This window comes from Lepisosteus platostomus, unplaced genomic scaffold, assembly GCF_059453375.1.
Source record: "Lepisosteus platostomus isolate fLepPlt1 unplaced genomic scaffold, fLepPlt1.hap1 Scaffold_96_H1, whole genome shotgun sequence".
NCBI lineage: Eukaryota > Metazoa > Chordata > Actinopteri > Semionotiformes > Lepisosteidae > Lepisosteus > Lepisosteus platostomus.
In genome coordinates, this window is record NW_028291708.1 from 123,272 (window position 1) to 145,486 (window position 22,215).

The following is a 22,215-nucleotide window of genomic DNA, read 5'->3' on the forward strand; positions in this document are numbered from 1 at the left end:
ACCGTTTATTTTGGTAATATATGGTAATATTTCTTCTGCACTGTTAACCAATAATTGAATTTCATTTTTCGGAAGCTGTGTGAATTTCATCAAAAACAAGTTTTCCAGAAAGGAAATGAACACATGCATTTAACGAAATCAAGCCCTTTGTGATTGCCCGAAATGGTACGTTCTGTACTACAAGATAGGAAGAAAGACACGGCTGGGATTTGAATCTCGGTTCTTTTGTTTAATAGAGAAGCGCTTTAACCAACTAGGCTACGGTGACAGGACACCCATCACCTTTTACAGCCGCTTGGACACACCGCTCTGAGACATCTGCGTTCAGTAAGCGTTTAACCTGAGCTCAGAGCAAATTGCCTCTTTTACATAGCAGCCCCGACACTGAGAAACGAAGAGAACTGGCTTTTATCTGGCATTTCCATGTCCAATGCGTTTGACATCTCCCAAGGGCGACAGAGTTCTTTTGCCACACTATTTCTTCTTCTTTTTTATTTCTGTACGCTTTGATAAAAAACGAGAAATCATGCAAGGGAAAAATGTCTTTTTTTTCATAGAGAAAACGTGCACCAGGAAATGTTGTGTTGAGAAGAAATGATTTAACATGATACGTGACCTAATTTATCGGAGCAATTGCTCAACCAGCAAGGTCTGGAGAGGTTGGAGAGTCTGGTGGATGTGATAATTATACGGTGTTGTGAAAGAAAACAGTCTTTCTTTGAATTCTCAGTCAATCGGAATTTCAGTGCGAAACATAAACCCCTTGTCTGATTTAAAGAGATTATATTTTAAAACTCATAAAAAATCAGAAAACACGTTTCTCACTTTGAAATTTTAGACGGAGCGGTGCATTACTAGTAGCGACGCTGAGCATCCTATGGGGGAATTCAGGTCATGTGAAATGCCAGCGGTTTAATAAACAACGCGTCTGGTTTCGGATCATAAGATTGTAGGTTCGACTTCTACCTGGCTCGTGTAAATTTTTTTCAAGCTCCTCAGTAATAATGTATATTATGTAATGAACCGCACCTGAAAGCAAACGTTGGGTCTGTTTCCTTTGTTTTCCAGCATGAAATAGCAAATCGTTACAAAAAGCAGCTGCTAATGTCCAATAGCGGTTTTTTTTTTTCAAATTACATTTTCAGGCTTCAGACACTTTTTAATAAAACAAAAGTGTCCGGAAACACATTAACTTTCAGGTTTGCTTGAACCTGTATTAAAAAAAGTTATCTGAAACTTCCGGGATTCCATTATCTGATGTAGCTGTCTCTAAAGTTGGACGTGATGTTAAGCAGATGTGAACTGTGCCTTTTCACTTAAAAAAAAAAAACAAAGTTCTTTTTTTCCCCTTCACTCCAATGCTGGAGACTGTAAGCCTGTGTGAGCTCCACACTGCGTGTCCTGTACTGCTCTATTTTGTTTAGATTATCTATGTGGTGTACAGATAGAACTCAACTGCATGGTGTGAATTCCGTGTTCAGGACCAGCAGAACCTGAAAAAGTAACAGCTGACCTCGACATGATTTGAACACACAGCCTCCTGATCTGGCGTCAGACACGCTACCATTGGGCCATGAAGTCACGGCTGTCTGTGCCTTTGAATTCCCCAAAGGAGACAAATGAGCTTCACAAAGAAAAATCTGTGAAGAGCGCAGCTCTTCCGAAGAGAGTCTTTTCTTCCCAGACCACATTTTATTCTTCCTGCGCAGCTCTTGTGTAGGTGTTGTTCTCAATTACAGATCCAGGAACACTGATTGTTTTTTCTATTTTTTTAAATTAAGAACCCCATGGTGCAACGGTAGCACGTCTGACTCTAAATCCCCAAGTTCATTTTCAAAGTATATCGGAGTCAACTGATACTGATCAGGTTCTGCTGCTACTGAACCCGCAGTCTTCACCTTAAAGTTCAATTCCCCAAGCCTTTTGACCTTATATGTCCATCCCTTCTCGTCAAAACTCGTATTTTCACAGGGTACCCTTCAGAAATCGCAGTATAGAATGAAAAAACTCCAGTAGACCTCGGCCGCTGTTGGTGATTTTCCTTTTAAAATAAATGAATCTCTGGAAATTTTACGGAGTGTATCACTTTCACTGAGACCGAGAAGTATTAAGCTGTACATGCGTCTTTGTGGCTCAGTTGTTAACAATAAGGGTGGTGGTTTGAGCCCCTCCAGGGACGCTATGAGCCTTTTAATGTACACACCCTCCTCACTTCATTTCTCCACGGCCGGTCTTGTATCGCTAACAAATACAGAGCCCGTAGGAGGCAGTAAGCTCGCATATTTTTTTTCTTATAAAATATACTTTATTCCGAAAAAAACACATCTCAAAAAGAAAACATCTCACACATGTCCATTCTGCCCCACACCGCCTTGGCGAAGGGGCAGCTCCAGCTCCAGAACACGTGCTCCTGAGTCTCCTCGACGAAACACGTGTCCCGGGGGCAATGCGGGTTCCTGGTAAGCGAGTGTCTGTAGAGGACCTCTCTGGTAGCCAGTCTCTTGTGTACGGCCATCCAGTTGAGGTCCTTCAGTTCGTTGTCCAGTTCTTTAGGCTGCGTCCTTTCCCAGACTTGTCTGGGAACTTGCAGCCTTTCGTCGGCGACCAGATGCCCCCTCACCTCTTTGTACAGAGCTCTGTGGTTGGTGCAGAGCTCTGGCCGTCTCGTGGCCTCGTACCTCCTGCTCCACTTGACAGCGTGGGTGTAGAACTTTGGTCGCCTCTCTGCCTTGGGCCCAGTGTTTGACCACTGGACCAAGTGCCTCATCGGGATGGAGAGCCACAGCCTGACAAAGTACTGGTACTTGTGGCCGATGGGCTCCCGCAGCACCCGACAGAGGTTGCAGTAAAAGATGCAGTCGAGTTTCAGGGGGAAATGTGGGACATCTCGACCCCCTTCCTCGACCGGCTGACACATCCGGTTTCTCGTGATGTACTCGTACCTGCCGCCCCAGACGAAGTCGAAGATCATCCCTTGCAGCGCTCGTCTGAGTCTAGCCGGCAGCGGGTACACCACCGCCAGGTAAACCAAAGCCGGCAGGACGTCTGCTTTCAACACCATCACTTTCCCTGTGTAGGACAGCGACCGCGTTTTCCACAGACCCAGCTTGGCGTTCACCCTGGAGATCCTCTCGGTCCAGTTGTTGGTCTCGTTGTCCCGGCTCTGGAAGGAAACCCCCAGTATTCTGAGGGGCTCCGTGCAGAGCTCGAGACCCTCCGGCGCCATCGTCCTGTGCTTCCAGGGCCCGAAGAACTTCAGTTTGCTCTTTCGGCGGTAGAGCTTCGACACCGAGGCTCTGGAGTATTGCTCCATGACCTGCAGGGCCCTCCTCAAACCCCCTGTCTAACATCAGGAACAGCGTTGTGTCGTCGGCGTACTGGGAGATCTTCAGGGTTTCCCCCGCGCCTCCCGGTATCTCCAGGCCGTCGATGATGGGGTCCCGTTTCACCGCCTCTGCTAAGGGCTCTGTGAAGAGAACATAGAGAAGGGGTGAAAGGGGGCAGCCCTGTCGTACTCTGGATTCCTGGGGAATGAAATCCCCCAGGATTCCGTTCACGTTCACTCTGCTGCCCACGTCAGAGTACAGAATCTGAATCCAGCGGCTGAAACTCTCTCCGAAACCGAAGCGTTCCAGCACCCTGAACAGATAGCTGTGGTTCACTCTGTCGAAGGCTTTCTCCTGGTCCAGGCTGACCACCATCATGGGCACGTTCCGGTCCTCGGCCCAGGCGATGGCGTCTCTGGTCAGCTGGAGGTTCCAGCTGACGGATCGCCCCTCCACACGTCTGGTCGCTGTGGATGATGTGGGGGAGGGTGGTTCTCAGTCTGCCGGTCAGGAGCTTGGACAGGATCTTTACGTCCACGCAGAGCATCGTGATCGGCCTCCAGTTTTTGAGGTCGGCGGCGTCTCCTCCCTTGAAGAGCAGGGAGATGATGCCCTCCCTCATGGTGTCTCCGAGTTTCCCCCGGCGGAAGATCTCCTGCACCACTTCCACCAGATCTGCCGCCAGGGTGTCCCAGAAGCAGGTGTAGAATTCCTTGGGGAGTCCGTCCGGCCCCGGCACCTTGCCATTCTCCATGGACAAGCACGCCGCCTTCAGCTCCTCGGCCGTTATCGGACCCTCCAAGTCCTCCCTCACCTCCTCCGGTACTCGTGCCTTCAGCCCCTCCAGAAAAGCATCGCCTGCCTCCACCTCTGTCTGCTTTTCTGAAAAGAGCTCCGTGTAGAAAGCGGTGGCTGCTTCTACTTTGTCGCTCTCGTCCAGCACTTCCTCTCCATCTCCCCGTCTCAGGCTGTGGATCACCCTCTTTTTCTGGGCTCCCCGGACCTGGTTGAAGAAATAGGAGGAACAGGTTTCATTATTTTCATAATGCTCCCTTTGTGCCTTGACCAGGAAAGCCTTGGCTTTCTCGGTGTGCAGTTTGCGGAGCCTCTCCTTCAGGTCCCGTGCCCGGGCTGAATTGAAGGCTCCTCCCCCGTTAGCCGAGCTGTACTCCTCCTCGAGTTGCCTCTGGAGACGTGCAGCTTCAGTCCTCTCCCTGGCCGCCTTCCGTCTGCAGTACGTCTGCGCCAGGGTTCGGGTCCCGTCCTTCACCGACTCCCACCATTCCACCACGGAGCTGTAGCCGTCTCTCAGATCAACCCAGCTCGCGTAGTCTTTCCGGAACAGTGCCCTGAAGTCGTCTTCCTCCAGTATCTCCCAGTTCAGCTTCCAGTACCCACGACCGAATGCCGGCAGGCTGGTGTTAGCCACCACCGTCAAGCGACCGTGGTCGGAATACCACGCCGGGGACACCGTCGCCGATTCCAGGGAGCAGGTCGTGTGCAGGAAGATGTAGTCCAGGCGGGTGCACACTCCCAGGGAGTTTTTCCAGGTCGTTCCGGCGTCGTTAGGGCGGCACCGTCTGAAGCCGTCTACCAGGGAGAACTGCTTGAGTAGCGACTCCAGCTCTGCCGAGCTAGCGTCGCTCCCCTTCTCCCGGTCGACGTTGAAGTCCCCGCCGAGCACCATCTGTCTGTTGGTGGTGCAGCAGCTGGCCAGGTCAGCAAACACTTCCTTCAGGATAGAGGGTTCTGTTGGAGCATAGACGTTAATTGCTCTCAACTTCTGCCCCCTCCAGTCGATGTCTGCGACCAGGATCTGGCCCTGCACCACCGAGAAGGAGGAAACCAGCGTCATCTCTGGGTTTCCGAGGAGAATTCCCACTCCGGAAGAGTGGACCCCTCCTACGCTCCAGCATGATTCTCCCTTCGTCCATTCCCTGGTGAATGTCAGCTTGTCGCTTTCATCCTTCAGGTGGACCTCCTGTAAGAAACAAACTGAGAAAGACTTTGAGGCCAGATCATGAAAGACTCCCCGTCTTTTCACGGGGTCTCTCAGCCCTCTCACGTTAGTTGTTAGGAAGGTTAGTTTCACAGTCATGGTTAAACTAGTGAAAGTTAAACCTCCTCTCTGTACTTACAGTTGAAACTTGGGAGTCTACATCTGGGCACTGTTTAGCCTAGATGTAACTCCTCTCGTTCGGGTCCTGGGGGGAATATGCTGGGCTCCCTCCAGGTTTCGCTGGGGACTGAAATGTAAACATGCTGGACAGGTCCAGCCCTACCATCAGTCCGGGCTCCAGGCCGGCTTCGAAATAATCCTCGTCGTCCTCGAGGATACTCTCCGCCACCGCTTCGGGAAGGCTCCTTTCTTCCCTTTCTCCGGGAGTTTCGGGGGCCTCAAGTTTCTCCTGGGCCTCGGGGGAAGGGGGCTCCAATTTCTGGGCTGCCTCTTCCTGTTGTTCCTGGGCCTCGGGGGAGGGGGTTCCAACTTCCTGTGATGCCTCTTCCTGTTGTCCCTGGGCCTCGGGGGAGGGGGTTACCTCTTCCTGGGCTGCCTCCTCCTTTTGTCCGTGGGACTCGGGGGAGGGGGGTTCCGTTTCCTGGGGAGCCTCCTCCGGTTGTTCCTGGGCCTCGAGGGAAGAAAGTTCCGTTTCCTCTAGGACGAGGAAACGGTTTTCCCTTACCACTCTTTTTTTCTGTCCTTCCGAAAGTGGGTCCACCCTGGGTCTCTTCTCCCGCTATCGCTTTCCCTTTTTGCTGGGAGTTATCCAGGACCCTTACTCCGGTCGGCCGTCTTGTCCCTCTTCCTGGCGGCCATCTTGTGGCACCGATGCGGCTGGGGGTGTTGCCTCGGCAGTTTCGGTTCTCAGCGGGGGAGGTGCGGGTTCTTCGTTCTCAGCCCTCTCCCTTTGTCTGGAGACCGGTTTCTGCCTGCCGGCTTCCACCACCTGCGCAAACGAAGGTTTGCTTACCTTACATTGGCGAAGGAGGTGTCCCTCGGCGCCGCATCCGTCGCACTTTTTGGCTGCCCGGCAGGTTTTTGCCAGGTGCCCGTCCTCATTGCAGTTGTGACATCTGACGATGTCACATGTGTTTGTCTTGTGGCCGGACTGTCTGCACTTGCTGCAAAAATCCGGCATCTTGGGGTAGTAGAGGTACCCCCTGTCGGCTCCGATGTTGAAGCGAGCCGGGGGGTGCTGGAAACCGTCAACGCCCTCAGGAGGCCACGTGTACCTGCTCCCAGCCAAGAGGCCAAGGAGGCAGAGAGAGAGAGAGCGAGAGAGAGAGGGAGCGGATAGCGCTTCCGAGCCTCGAGGTGGAAAGCAAGCACCGCGGGCAGGCCACGTGTACCTGCTCCCAGCCAAGAGGCCAAGGAGGCAGAGAGAGAGAGAGCGAGAGAGAGAGGGAGCGGATAGCGCTTCCGAGCCTCGAGGTGGAAAGCAAGCACCGCGGGCAGGCCACGTGTACCTACTCCCAGCCAAGAGGCCAAGGAGGCAGAGAGAGAGGCAGAGAGAGAGGGAGAGAGAGAGGGAGAGAGAGAGAGGGAGCGGATAGCGCTTCCGAGTCTCGAGGAAGAAAGCAAGCACCGCGGGCAGGCCACGTGTACCCACTTCCAGGCAAGAGGCCAAGGAGGCGGAGCAAGAGAAAGGGGGAGGGGAGAGGAGAGGAGAGAGCAGAGAGAGAGAACGTTGATGCCGGATTCCACCCAGCTCAGCTGCTGCTTGGCCTTAACCCCCTAGGCTCAACCTAGAGCGATACCAGCTCAAGCACTCTTCAGAATCTTCGATCGCCTTCTAGACCTTTGGAAAGACAAGAACTGCGGGCATGCCACTTGAACTTGATCTTAGCCAAAAGGCCGAGAAGGCATAGGTTTCTTTACGGCATTCCTGAACTCTTTGCACTAATGAGCCCGGGCCTTTTTCCCGTCTCGCCGCTACGCATATGGGTCTTTTTCCGCTCTCCTACTCCCCATGGCTAGTCCCTTTGGACGTCCGTGACAGGTGCCCCTTTGGAATAGTTTTCAGAAAATGTGAGAAAAGGAAAGTTATGTACAGTAAGCTCTCACACACAGCTCTCAAACACAGCATTAGAGATTGGAATCTGATTGTAAAAAAAAACTGCCCGTCTCCCTGGCATTTAACGTTGCTGTTGTTTTTATTTTACATATTGTTAGCATTTTAATGAATTGTTAAAAGATTTATACACAAATCGCTAAATACAAAACGAAAAAAACCCAACTGTATGCAATTGACCATTCATATTCCTGAATTTTAAATCCCTGTGTTTATCTGTGTCCAAGTGCCTGGTGCAGCTATTTTGAAAGCATACCTCAAGGAGGACTTTACACGCAGTCTGGGGTATTTAGCTTGTACTGTGTGCCCTGTTTGCCTTTGTAAGCATTTGTTTAAAAAATAAGTTCACAATACGATAAAAACAGAGAAAGCACAAACTTAATAATATAACGATTCAAAATCAAAACCAAATCATATGAAGAAAAATCATATGACCAAATCATAAAGAAAAAGAGTCAATTTCCGCCTGCACTGATATCCCTTCAAATGTTTTAGAAGAACTCTTGACGTTAATAGAGTAGAAGCCTGCATTTCTTCTACTAAACGAGACTATGGGGAGTGAGTATTTTGATGTCGAACTGGGATTTAAATAAAGAGGAACACTACACTACATTGGGCTACGCGTGTGACAAAACGTTTATTTTAGACCTCTCGATAGCTCAGTTGCTAGCTCTTAAAACTGTAGAAAAAACAGCGAGTATGTCTTATGTCCCTGGTCTGAATCCAGTTTGAAGGATGGTGTTTTCTTGTTCCTTAATCAAAAAGTGAAAATTGCGAATTTGTCTTTCACTTTGACGTTCACCCGAAAGCTCAGTATACAAAGAAGTAGAGGCTCCTGTTCTGAATAATTCCGCTCTGAGACACCTGCGTTAGGTTAGCGCTGAGTCGGCTGGCTGAGCATGTTGCCTCCTTTACATTCAATAGGAGCCCCGACACTAAGAGAAACGTACAGAAATGGGTTTTATCGGGAACTTTTCATGTCCAATGCACTTGACATCTCCCACGGGCGACAAAGTTCATTTAGGACACCTTTCTTTCTTTCTTCTTTCAGCAGGAGTACAATAATGGCAACAACATGTTTGGAGTTCGGCATTTCATTTAGTCTGCGGAAACATCGTATCGGAATGAACTGCCCGAGATAAAAGAGTAATTGCGGCTTCAGATCGTTTTTACAGAGCATTGCGTTGTTCTGTTCATGCTGACTACACGCTTTAGATATGTCATTTACTGTAAGCGTTGCTTTTCCAGGTTTTTCTGAAATGCCTCGCATTTGAGCCAGCACTAAAATATTTCATTCCCGTCGCTGAATACATCGTGGAAACGGTATTTGCAACGGAATGCTGTCACACATGAAACCTTTTTGTTATTCGGTTCTGAAGTTTGAAAATGAAAATAAAACGGGGGTCACCTCATAGGCTTGAAAGAAGTCCAAGCAGCATAAAAACCCGTGAATTCTCACAAATTGCATTGTGCTGCACCTTTCTTCTGCTGCTGTTATAAACCAGCCTTAAACATTTGAATGCATACCTTACTGCTGCTAATCACATTCACATGTTTATGAAGCTTTTTTCTGTCCGTTATGTTTTTGCTAAGCAGTTTCTCCGTTTTCCTCGTACTGTGATTGTCAGCGAGCACAACAAGACTGAAACAGTGTAAAAGCAGGCAAAAAAGACAGGGTAAAACGCCTGACTGTCGGGAGTGGGATTTGAACCCCTGCCTCTATTTGGAGAGTGAAACACAAAGCTTAAAAGACACGAAGCTGTGAATTTGCTGTTTTAAACTGCTCGACTATCCTGAAAAAATGTGTGCTGATTGCACCAGTCGCATCCAATTTTCTGTAACTTTAGGATGATTGATACGACTGGACAAACACAATTTGTGGCGTTTAGCATGACATGGAAAACGGTACCAGAGCATTCGGGTCCGGACTACCAGACTCAGAAACAGTTTTTACCCCGCACTATCAAACTATTAAACTCCCAGCCTCTCTCACTCTCTCCTCACTTCTCACCTATGATCTGAACCTCACGGTGCCTTCTTTCTTACCAAAAACCCAAACACACATTGAAAATCTACCTCTACCATACATGTCAAAAGCTCACTCCCCATCATTTCTATCCCTTTATTTCATTCTTTTGATGCATGTTTTTGCACATAACCTGTTACCTTTTTGTTGTTTTGCACGCTGCCTGTTGTTTTTTGCACATCGGCTGTTGTCTCTGTCTTTCTTTTGTTATACAATTGTATTGTTGTTGTGTTTTCTTCTTTGTACTACTTATGTCCGAGAGCTTGCTAAATAGCATTTCGTTATACCATATACCTGTGTATGAGTATAATGACAATAAACTTGAACTTTAAACTTGAACTTGAACTTGACATAGTCTTGCAGGCAGTATATTTTTTTATCGTTTACTCGTTTAAAAAAACACGGTCTTCTCGTTTCTAAGTCAGATTTTTAGTGCTTTCGAACGTTCCTTCCAACCTGGACTGACAGCTCACCCGATCTGTTTGTGATCAGACCATGGAGTCGGGGGCTGTACAAAGCGCACGTTCCTTCCCAATGCTGAGGCGATCATTCAGAAGATGGGTGTGAAGAGAAACAAGCTTTGTCGACTAAAAAACAAGGCAGGATATGCAAGAATACTAATCACTGGCGAAAGTTATGTTCTCTTACTATTGAGATCCCTACATTGCGAGTTTTTTTAAGACTTTGAAACTAAAGAAAAGCGGTGACAAATGAAACAGGCACGGGTGGGGTTTGAACCCACGCTCTTTGGTTTACGAGACCAACGCCTTACCACTTGGCCACCGCGCCTTCGAGTAAGCATGGGAATAAGGTTGTTCAAATTATTTTTTTCTGAATCTGGTTTACATCGCCAAATGTAAACCGGAGGCAGCAAGAACAATAAAAAGGATACTTGTCCTTAAACTTGGACGTGATGTTCTGCAGACATGTGCACAATGTCCTGTTTTCTTGCAGTGTAGACATTTTGCTGTTCACGATCCGCATTCATCTGCTTTGTGCGTTGTTAGTCCGCACCTGTAACATGTAATGTCAGCCGTCCCCTGTTCTTCTATTTCTCTAGCATGACTGTGTCCTGCTGCTCGGCTTTTGTTTGTTAAGTTTGAGCGAGTGCCCCGTTCAGTGTCACTTTGTCACTGTGGTCAGAAAGCATTCTTGATTCTGCTTGAGCTGCTTCATGAATTCTAGCGACTGTAAGAGCTCTTTTTAAAGTCAGCCCTTCCTCCTGCAGCAATTTATAGTCTCTTATGTGCACATTTTTCCACAAGTTGATCTCTTAACATGTCAGTTTCCAATACTCCAAAGTCACAAATTTAGCCAGTTCTCTTAGTGCAGTCACAAAAGCATCAACAGATTCGTCCTGAGACTAAGTTCTCTGCCTAAATTTATGCCGTTCCAAAACCACATTTCTCCGCGGTGTAAAGGAATCGTCTAAGGCAGCTACAGTCTTTTTCTCCAGGGAGGTTGGCAAAAATCTGCTGCACGGAAGCCCCGATACAGTGCAGTAATGTAGCACGTCTCACGGCATCCTCAGCTTCTGTAGATCCACCGGCTATTTAAAAAAAATCTGTACGACTCCATCCATATCTTGTATTCCGTATACAAATCCGGAGCTCCGAGGTTCAGTAGAAGCGGTGGAAAAAGCCGGGCATAAGCAAAGCTTCTCGGCGCGGCGGCCATATCTTCCAATGCGCAAGCTAAACGAAAAGTCCGAAAATTCAGAAGTTCGTTTCTACCAGCAAGAGAACTAAAATCTGCAGTGTTCTGCTCGCTTTGAGTCCGTCAAGCACTCATCTCTCGTCGCCATAAATGTTGTGTATCTTAATAAAGAGATGTTTTTATATTATTTTAACTATTTTGTTAACTACACAGATCACGCCCTTACACCATATATTCCCGCCTTCTACTCTCTCGTTCTGTTGTCTCGCGATGTCTACTCACTATACTACATTTAGCATGACTTCTTGTTGCAGTTGAGCTCAAAGCTGGAGATGATCTCCATATTTTACCGCAGTAACTAGTCCGAAACGTAGTACACAGTACACACTTTTTAAGTGAACTCAGGTTGTTAAAAAATTAAACCAGTGCCCTGTCACAGAAACGTACCCCAGTCTCCCGCGCAACAAGCGGGGGTACTCAGCACTATACTAACGAGGAGCGCTTGTCTGCAGCTGAGCATCAGCTCGGTTTACTGTCAGCAGTCATTTCCTCATTTCCAAATACTTTTTCACCTGCTCTCAGCTTTTAAAGACGGTCATAAACGCTCAAGAAGTAATTCATGTCAGTTTGAAGTCTGTTTCTGTTGTCTCAGCTCTTGATAAAGAAAAGCCATGCGTGGGAGACTCCCTCTCTGAAGAAGTTTGCCGTCACCCTGCGAGGGAGAAGAGCCATCAATCACCGAGGCAACCACTGAGACAGTTAACATTAAACACGTGAAATGCGAGATGTTGTGATTTTTTTTCCAGCTTAAGGCTTCTATCGTTTCTACTCTAACGAGAAAGACCTCTTTATTAGAAGTGAGATTTTAACAAACGTCTCCAGGGTTAACTGCGACCTGAACGCAACGCCTTAGACCACCAGCCATCTTGCCTGTGGTACTTAGAGCAGCGCTCATTAAAAATGATCAGAAACCGAAAGCGCTTCTTATGCGGATCAGTATATTCCGATACCACTGGTTCTGCAGAAGAAATAAGAAAAGCCGAACTCAAAGCAGTGTGTTGCCATTACGGGTATTCTGTCTGCAGCTGCTTTAAGATCTACTCACACCGTGTTGCCATTAAGGCTACCTAGTTAAAAAAAAAACTTATCGTCATCTTTTTGAACGTGATTATTAGACACCCGTTAAATCTCCACCGAGGTTTCTTGAGAGATCGTTCAGCGAGCGAGTATTAAAACACTACGTCGCTTCCAACCTCTGCTGTCACTGTAAACTCGGACATGATGTTCTGCAGATGTGCAGTGTGCCTTTCCTCTTGTCGTATTCAAGAGTACTCACTGTGTGAGTTCCTCACTGCGTGTTCTGTGCTCTACTGTGATTTAATTTAGATGATTACGTGGAGTAGAGTGACAAGATCTACTTGAACATTTTCGGTTTGTGAAATGAAACACTAAATACACTACTGTAAATACAAGTAATGGACATTTAAACCACAGTAAAGCTAGAAGAGTGAAAGATAAAAGACTATTCAGAATGACATTCACAATAGAATTAAAAACGGCACAGCCGCCCGAACAGGGACTTGAACCCTGGGCCCTCAGATTAAAAGTCTGATGCTCTACCGACTGAGCTATCCGGGCTCTGAAAAGACGCCGACACTGTCGGGATCCTCGGAAGTCACGTGTCTCTTGTGCCGAAGAGCAGTCATACCTGACCCGTCTGGAATGACCACTGACAGACTTTATCATGAAGCGACGGCACCACTCCCAGTAGAATGAGTGAGAAATACAGCATGACATGGGTAGTTAAGGGGCTCCCACAATCCATCTTTCCTCACATTACTGATTTTTTTCAATAGCATTTTGACCTTTTTTCACATTCAGATTTTTTTCACATTTAATAAAATCTTTTAATCAACAACATTAAAAAGAAAACAAATGGAACATTTTTTGGAACAATAATTAAAAAAAAAACTTTCAATGCCTTGGTTGTATACGTTTATAAAGGGAGTTGCAACATTGCTGAAATGTAAAGAGCATTTCTGTAGAGAAAACAGCATTTTTTCTGCCTTGATGTTAAGCTTAGGGAGCCTGTCTTTTGGAAATTCTATTTTATAACACCTTGCACAGCCTCCCGGCAGACTAACAAATATTTTTTTGGAGAAATTGGCTCACACACCGGAAGACACTAACGTTTATTTACGTTAGAGTATGTAAAACTCAGGCTTTAACAGATGTTCATGATGTTTCACACGGGGTGTTACCTGTTGTAGTGTTTCAAAAGATGTGTTAGCGGACCACAAATTATCTTGAAAAGATTTGGGTTTGTACTGGCTGGGATTCAAACCCGACTCAATTATTTGGAAGGCGCCTGTACCACCAACGCACTTCCGAGAAGCACCTGCAAATTATCACAATCCTCTCTCTCACCTACAAAGTTATGGAGACACAACTAATGAAAACTAATTTTATTCACTCAAGGCTCCACTTTTGTTGTGATGTCATTTTAATTAATATTAGCTTTGATAAGGTGTCGTTTTTGCCTCTTAAAGTTAAAGTCTGCTCCTTTCTTCCTGGTATAGAAATAACATGTTCCATCTTTGTTTAAAAACACCACTAAAAGTAAATTATTCAGCTCTAACGCCTGTGTGCATTGACAAGACATCTCAAAAGGACTTATCAAATAAGAACACGATCCTTCCCGTTACCATTCCTGTGGCTGGGGCATTGTTTCACCCTTTTATTTTCTTCTACATTACTTGCAGACAGGGCTTTATCACTTGAGTTGTACAGAACAAGTGTGCATCGGTCCATGAAAATCATCCGTAGTGCTGTTTTTCTATGCATAGTTTAATCAAGAGCACTTAAAAGATGCAAAAAGCTTTCAAATAAAACAGAATTGAAAGACAGTCGAGTAAGGAGGTAGAAAAAAAGCACTTCTGGGAATTAACCACCGTCGCACGTGTGACTGGATACAAAAATAATAGATTAATTTGTTCCCAGTCTCTTGAAGCTTTAATGCGATTATTTTTCCTTCCTTATTTCTTCATTCCCATGAATTTACTCTGTAGTAGAGGAAACGCGAAAGTGGGAAACTGCAGGCATTCTTCGTGAGTGGTGGATTGTGATCAGTGAGCATCTGGACAAGTCTGTTCCATTACCTTTTCCATCGGGGATGTAGCTCAGTGGTAGAGCGCATGCTTCGCATGTACAGATGCAGCCATTCAAAATGCGCGGGGGATACTGCATTATTTTGCGGTACGCTGTACGCAGTCTACCGCAAGCTACTGGTAAATACCACGAGTTACCGTAAATTCTCCTATAATATGACAAGCAAAATAATAGTATCCGGAATTTCGGCAAGGTGGAGCTAATAAAGCTCAACCTCTCATGTTTGAGCTGTGGCCATTAAAGTCTTTAAAGAAGATATTACTAATAGTATTAATAATGAATGACCTTGGACAAGCTGTAAGTGTAAACTCAAAGTATTGCCCTGGTCAACGTTCTTTTTTTCATTGACCGTCTTGTTAAAAGTAACACCACAGCATTTCGCAATCACGCATTTGTTTCCAATCATGCAAAGTACAGTAATTTTTGAGAATCTCCGATTCACCATGCCTTTCACATGCTCATAAAAGAGATTGATTTAGGAACGTAAACATATTACAGTATGAAAACTGTACTGTATACAGTATGTATATGTATATTTAATGTCTTAACTGTGGCCGTTTAAGTATTGAATATTCATATCTAATTTTACCACTGAAGGGAAATCTTAGTAGCTGAGCATAAAAAGAATAGGAGCATACTGCAACGCGTGTGAAGGCCATAAACGATATTAATTTTGGAACATAAACATACAGTACATGGCTGGTCTCGGTACTTTAAAGAAAACATTCACGAAACATGGTTTCATTATGACCAGAATCGGTCTTGAGATATTTTTAACTTGATTTACAGTATTTGAGAGGTATGTCTTAACACCGATACTACAGTGCGTAAATACTGCTCACATATATGTTTCTAGGTTTATATTATGTATTTCATACGGTCAAATTACTTTTGAGCAACTAATAAGAAGCGCAAAACGGTATGCATTTTAGTTTCATTTTGTGCTGGGACTCTGCTTTTAACAATGTCACCGTGCATTGATTAGAGATATCAAGTACATACAAGTCATTTTTTAAATGTTGTAGTTCGTCTTGTAAAAATGTTACGAGTACATCATCTATCAACAATTACACAGGTTCTGTTTCCATATTGCGGATTTTGCGGATTTTAGATTTCACGTTGTGAATATATGATTTGGGCAAACAGAGCCGCAAAGAAGTACATTATGGGTTGTTGGTTTTTTTTTTGCAGTTTTATCTAGAACAAGCGATGCTTAAACCTTTGTCTGATTCTTGTGAAACTATCCACACGACAGTTACAGTACCTAGGAGTTGACTTCAGTGATGTCACTGATGGGATGTTTCTAAAAATCCATCCTCTGTAAAGCGTCTTCTCTAGTTGTCCTGCATATGTATTCGCTAATGAAGCTGTGTGTTCTGAGCCTGGATCTCTACATTTCTGTATGAACCAGCTTAGAGGGCTAAAGACAGCTTGTGTTTAAATTGAGTGTAAGGCAATTTATGCTTCTGAAGTCATGGTCAGCATTTATTATTGTACTGTGCTGTAAACTTGTTTTGTGCCTAGTCACATTATTTTATAGTGTTTTTATAGCGTTATTAAATCCGGTGGTGCTGTGTGTTAGTTTCCTGACTCCCATGTCACATGGTCTGTGATTGAATCCCTTGGAACTATGACTTTATTTTTTAACAAACATTTCTTTGAAAAAATGAAACGTTTACCTTGGTCAGAGATTAAGGTCGCTGCCTTTCATCTAAAACCCTACTTGAATCCTTCTAAACTAAAAATCAGTGTTAGTGAGTTAAATAAAGAGGTATCCAGGTAACAGTGAAACGGGCAGACAGTCTGGGGAGATCGCCCGTTTTCCATGTAAATAGTTCCCTGGTTCTGCACCCCTTGGTGTTTCTCTCGCTCTCTCTCGGGTCACCTGATCATTAGCTCGAAAGATTTGAGTGCTTTGTGTATATTCTAATGGTAGTGGGGGCAGGGTGTGTGGGAACAGGTTTGGTTGAAATTGCATTGGAGATCTATGTTCTTCACACCTGAAACATTTTCTCTGAAAGCATTTTCTTCGCAGTTTAGCCGATGTTGTTACAGCATGTTACAGTTTACTATTATTAACCATATTAATTTTAAGTGCTTAATGCCATTTTTTGACCAGGCACGAATATTCTTAAGTCCATATCTTTGCAAGGGAATCAGTGCGAATTGCAATACTAATTAAATGACCGCAGGCACTTTCCACCCCCTCTGCCAGCAGGAACATTCCTATTCTTAGCTCAGCAGCTCATTACAAACCGGGTTTTTTTACACAGCAATACAGCTTTGCGTTGTGAATCTGTTTTTCCAAAGAAAGTGGAATACAGTGATACTACCTGCTATACAGATACATATGTTTAGATATTTAGACCCTTAAATTAATATCATTATTAATAATAATGATTATAATGATAATAATGATAATCGGCCAGTGAAAGCTCTCTTGTCCTTCACATCAATGCCTGAAACATTTTTTTCATAATGTCGACATACACAGTCGTGTAACTGACAGTTTGAGGTAGCCTATCGTGTAAATTTCGCTTTGTTGCTGATAGGTTAAGATTTCGAAACTCTGCCCCAAAGTCATGTGACTGATTTTTCGCCCTGTTTCGTTGGTCAAACGCAATGATCACAAGCACCACCATGGTAACTGGGATGTATAGTTTTTAATTCCGTTTGAATTATAACTGTACGTACTGTCTTCATATTTGGCCAGGGCTTTAAAGAGAAGGCGCGCCAAAAAATTTTGGTGCCGTCGTCTCCGCTTTAAAGGTACCCCCTTGCTGGAAGAATTTGACCTCGGAACGTTTGCCCAGCGTAGTTATAGTGGACATAAAAACAAGAGTTTGCTGGCATTATATAATTATGCGAATTACACAAATATAATTATATCTTATTAATTTCTTGAGATACGCGATTCTTTTAATACAGTCTTTGCTGTGCTCTAGAGGATCCTTGTGATAGTCGAGCTCTAGTTGAATGATAAGTGTCGCAGTTTAAATAAATTTTGTAGTTGGCAATTATGAAACACTCTGTTAAAAGCAAGGGAGTTTTTATGTCCGTTGCAGTTCTTTTGAAACTGAACTTGTTTGAATTGACTGAGCTCCGTGCTGTACCACACAATGTCTGTTTTTTTTGTGCTGTCCTACTGTACTTCCTACTTTGAAAATACCTGTGAAACCGGTTTAATTCATCACAGCCAGCCCTCCCGCAGAGATGGGGGTTGTACTTGTTAATGTCTTAGCACAAAGCAGAAACTTCTTGGAAAGATTACAGATTTTAATCGTCTTTTTTCTGAACCAGGGAAAATCTGATCATGTTTCTCTATAACAATAATAAAAAACTTTATTTTACATATCACCTTTAAAAGTGGCATCTCAAAATAATACAGTAGATGTAAACCACAGATTACAAAGTAAATACCCAGACAAAAGCAAACACGTTTTTAATAAGATGCTTTTATTTGTTCATAATCCGACGATCTCAGGAAGACTAATGGGGGTCTGGCTTTTTTTCTGGAAAACCATAACTCTGGTCTTGTCCAGATTGACTGTCAGCGCCCAGGTCTGACAGTGCTGCTCCAGCCTCTGTTCTGTGGGCGACAGCAGGACCAGTTCCTCTGCAAAGAGGAGGAACTCGATTTCTGTAATTAATGCCGATCAGTAAATCAGGGGACGACAAAACAGTTATTGCGCCCGGCTCCTCAATGGGCTTTGACGTGCTAATGCGTTGGTTTAACAGTCCGGGTGTGGCAATGTTTTTTTATTATTGTTATAGAGAAACATGATCAGATTTTCCCCGGTTCAGAAAAAAAGATCTGAAGTACTGTACTGTATACTAGTTTGTCACTCTTCTCATCCCCTCTTTGCTAAATGGCTTTTGAATCGAGTCACATGAAGACAGAGGTGAAACAGCCCTGTCGCAGTACACAAATATAATTATATCTTATTAATTTCTTGAGATACGTGATTCTTTTGATACAGTCTTTGCTGTGCTCTAGAGGATCCTTGTGATATTTCGAGCTCTTGGTGAATGATAAGTGTCGCAGTTTAAATCATTTTCGTAATTAGAAATTATGGAACGCTCTGTTAAAAGCAAGGGAGTTTTTATGTCCGCTGCAGTTTTTTTGCAACATGAATATAATTATATCGTTATTAATTTCTTGAGATACGCGATTCCATATTATATTCCCTTTTAATCAAATTCTAAAAGTATGCTTGTTGTCTCCGGTATCACGTTAGTTAAAGTCTTCGATGCTTAAAATGTTTAGGGAGAAATGGAATACTGGTGTGTATGTCTTCTTTAAAGTACCGAGACCAGCCATATACTGTATGTTTAAGTTCCAAAATTAATATCGTTTATGGACTTCACACGCGTTGCAATATGCTCCTATTCTTTTTATGCTCAGGCACTAAGATTTCCCTTCAGAGGTAAAATTCCATATAAATATTAAATACTACAATGGACACAGTAAAGACGTTTACTGTAAATCTTTCTACGACAGACCAACGGACCACGAGTGCCCCTGTCAGTCAACCAATCACATACCGCGGTACCCCGCGTCATCTTGTGTCACGATGCGCGATGCCGTAGCCAATTACCTCCAGTACGTGTCTGTACCGCGCACTTTGAATGGCTGCATCTGTAGATGAATATTTTTGGCACAGCTGTTACAACAAACAGGCAAATAAACTTTTTTTATTATTCCATTCGAGCTGTAGTTTTGAAAATGTTTTTTTCCATTCATTAAATAATACAAAACACAAACCCACCATAAACGTCTGACCATTGTTATTCCTGAATTATAAGCTCGTACCCACGTACTGCGAAATTCGTGCAAGAGTCACAGCTGGTAGGCAGTTCAACGAATATGATGCTTTTCAGGGGCCGAGTATTAGACACGTGTTATCGTGCGGAGCTTAGTCTTCCTCTAACGCAGTCTTTGCCTCGGACCACCCCTCTTGGCACATTAGCCCTTTAATTTTCGATTTTCTGTATAGAACACCGAATATCTTGAGGAAGTCTGTCAAGCAATGACTGCTGGATAATTGAGGTGAAAACATTGGTTCAAAATCAACATCCTCTGCTATTGCCGTTGATTCTTTGAGAGTTTCTTCAAGTTCTTCATTTGACCTTCAATATTGAGGGATATTGAGCATAATACCGTACTATTTGTAGCTTTCTTTTGATCGCCCGTTTTATTAAAATGCCAGCCTCTTTTACAATTATTTAGATGTTTGGCAAGGTGTAATAGCCCCCCTCGCATCCTCAGCTAAAATATTTCAAAAGTACAACAAAATTACATTATATTGAACAGCATTTATGTTAACATTTATATTCAAATTAAAGTAAATATACGAAAATATTAAAATACAACTTCGGCGATCTGTCGTTTTTGCTTGTCAAGTTCTCAAACAATTTTGCGTTGTATTTTAAATTACTTTAGCTGAAGATGCAACGGGAGCATAAGTGAATTCTCCCGCCACCCACTGGAACATATAATTCCATGGGTGAATACTAACTTTCTCGCAAGTTGCCAATATCGGAAATTATTGGAAATTCCCGGTAATGTTGACTCTGGTACTCAATTGTTTACTACTACAAATATCAAAATAGTTCAGGTTTTGCGGAACAATTAAATTTTTGCGGTGATGATGTTTACTATAGGAAGAAGTGCGTCCCTGGGTGGGATCAAAAAACCCACCTTGGGGTTAATAGCTAAACACGCTAACCGATTGCACCACAGAAATGCTTACACCTTGATTTTTTTCATTTACATACTTTTGGTGAACAAAAAAATTCACTCGCATTTCATCTTTCGCAAGCTATATGATTTAAAAAAAAAAAAGTTGTTCTTCAAAGGAAATGAATAAACGCATTAAACCAAATCAAGACCTCTTTGAGTGTCCCAAATTACATGTTCTGTAAAACAAGACAGGAAAAAAAGGTACCGCTGGAATTCGGATCCAGGATCTCCTCTTTATGAAATAGGTGTTTTAACCAGCTTTACCACAGCACCGGCAGAACACTATTCTTATACAGGTGGGTACCCACCCTCAAACCTTTGTTCTCCCGCTACTTTACCTTTGAATACTGCCCTGTCTCTCTCACACCTGAAGAAGGCTCCACGGCCGAAACGTTGTGTTCTCTTTCTTCTTTTTTTCAGCATGGAATAAACCTATTACCTATTCTTATACAGCCGCTTGGACACACCGCTCTGAGACATCTGAGGTCGATGTGCTGAGCCTGGTCGCCGAGCAAAATCATGCCCGGGGGGGGCAGCTTTCATGATGTGGTTGCCGAGTGGTTAAGGTGATGGACTGCTAATCCGTTGTGCTTTGTACGCGTGGGTTCGAATCCCATCCTTGTCGGTTTATGTCTTCGACTTGTGATCTGTTTCTAAGTTGTACTTGCTTTCTTTAGCTACTGTAGTAGAGCAGTAATATTTCTAGCATTGGCTGAACATGGCTTACAGCTGTTAGGAATCCCTGGTGGGAAGATACACGGATCCTGTGCAGACGCAGGCACGGGTGATAGATGAGGCAGGCGAACAAACCAAAACGAGAGGCAAGGTCGTAGTCAAAAGGCGAAAGGCAAGTCGTAATCCAGGAAGTTCTCCGGTAGCAGGCAGTCCGAGGCGAGAGGCGAGGTGCAAAGTCGAAAAGGCAGAAGGGGAATCCAAAATCCAGAATAAACGAGGTACGGGGAAAAACGCCAGGTAGAGCTCTCAAGGAGTAGACTCAATACCGAGCAGAGGGAAGCAGGTGAAGATGGTTTAAATAGCAGTGCGCACCGCACAGTGAGTGTGCGCAGGTGGTTTAACTCATACGGCGGTGTTTGTTAATAATCACCCGCTGCTGGGGCTGATTAGCTCGCTTACGCTTTGGTCTTGACTGCCTGGTGGTCGTGATAACAGCAGTAGCTGACAGATATAGTCTCTTAATATTTAGGTTAAATTTATGCTTTGTACTGCTTTCACCTGATATTAATAGTAGTCCTGATGAACGATTTAGGGACATGGCGCATCTTGAAAATGTTCTTGTTAATTTCAGTTTGGAAAAAATGCACTCACCAGAACCAGAAACTGGTCGTATCTGCAAAATGCGCAATGCAATAGCATGTCCTGTCTTGCTATGAGTCCTTATCTGTTACAGGAGGCGTTGTAGGACTTTTTAAGCTCAGAAAAAGCTATCAATTCATCTTACATTTCTACTCCATCAATATTAGCAATGTTATCTTTACTAAGCTCTAAATAAATGCAAATTTTAAAATACATTTTAAAATAAATGCTATTCCATATATTGTAACTTTTTGGTATTTAGAATTTTTATCTGAGGATGCAAGGGAAAGTATTATACAAATGTGAAAGAGGGTTGTATTTTAATACAATTTTCCATCAAAAGAAAACCAAAATCCGTATGATATTACCGTCAATATCCCTCGATACATTATTTTAAACCAGACATAATGAAAGACGTAGTAACTAGACACACCTACAAAACATGAATAGTAGCGGCTCTGAACTCAATGTGGTGCTGGATGGGAATGCAATACAAACGCCAATGGCACAATGGATAATGTGTCTGATTACGGATCAGAAGACTGTAGGTTTGTACTCCTTCCTGGTTCGTGAAAAAGCTTTTAAACCACACTACTCAACACTGACATCGTAGGGTGTGCGGTCCTACACAACCTTACTATCGACTGGATGAGTCTTCTGTTCAATCTCCGATTCTTTCCGCACATTCCTGCTATTTCACCACCGTTATTGTAGGACAACAGCCACAGACACGAGAAGATACACTATTCCGAACAAATGTCTTAAAAAATCACGTTGACAATACGTTTTTTGTTTCTTTAAGGTAACCTAACTTTTGCCTGTAAAGTTCACATTATTTTCTGTAGCCGCAAATCCCCAATATTTCTGCTGTCTCCTGAGAAACACAAGCATGGAGTCAAATCATATTAA

The 22,215-nt window shown here is 44.0% G+C and overlaps 2 non-coding genes across 2 annotated transcripts; both read right to left on the minus strand.

The window, feature by feature from the left end:
• Positions 1-10,142: 10,142 nt before the first annotated feature.
• On the minus strand, positions 10,143-10,214 carry trnat-cgu (transfer RNA threonine (anticodon CGU)). Its single transcript has one exon. It is a non-coding gene; the product is annotated as a tRNA-Thr (tRNA).
• Positions 10,215-12,646: 2,432 nt separating this feature from the next.
• trnak-uuu (transfer RNA lysine (anticodon UUU)) lies at positions 12,647-12,719 on the minus strand. Its single transcript has one exon. It is a non-coding gene; the product is annotated as a tRNA-Lys (tRNA).
• Between the last annotated feature and the right edge of the window lie 9,496 nt (positions 12,720-22,215).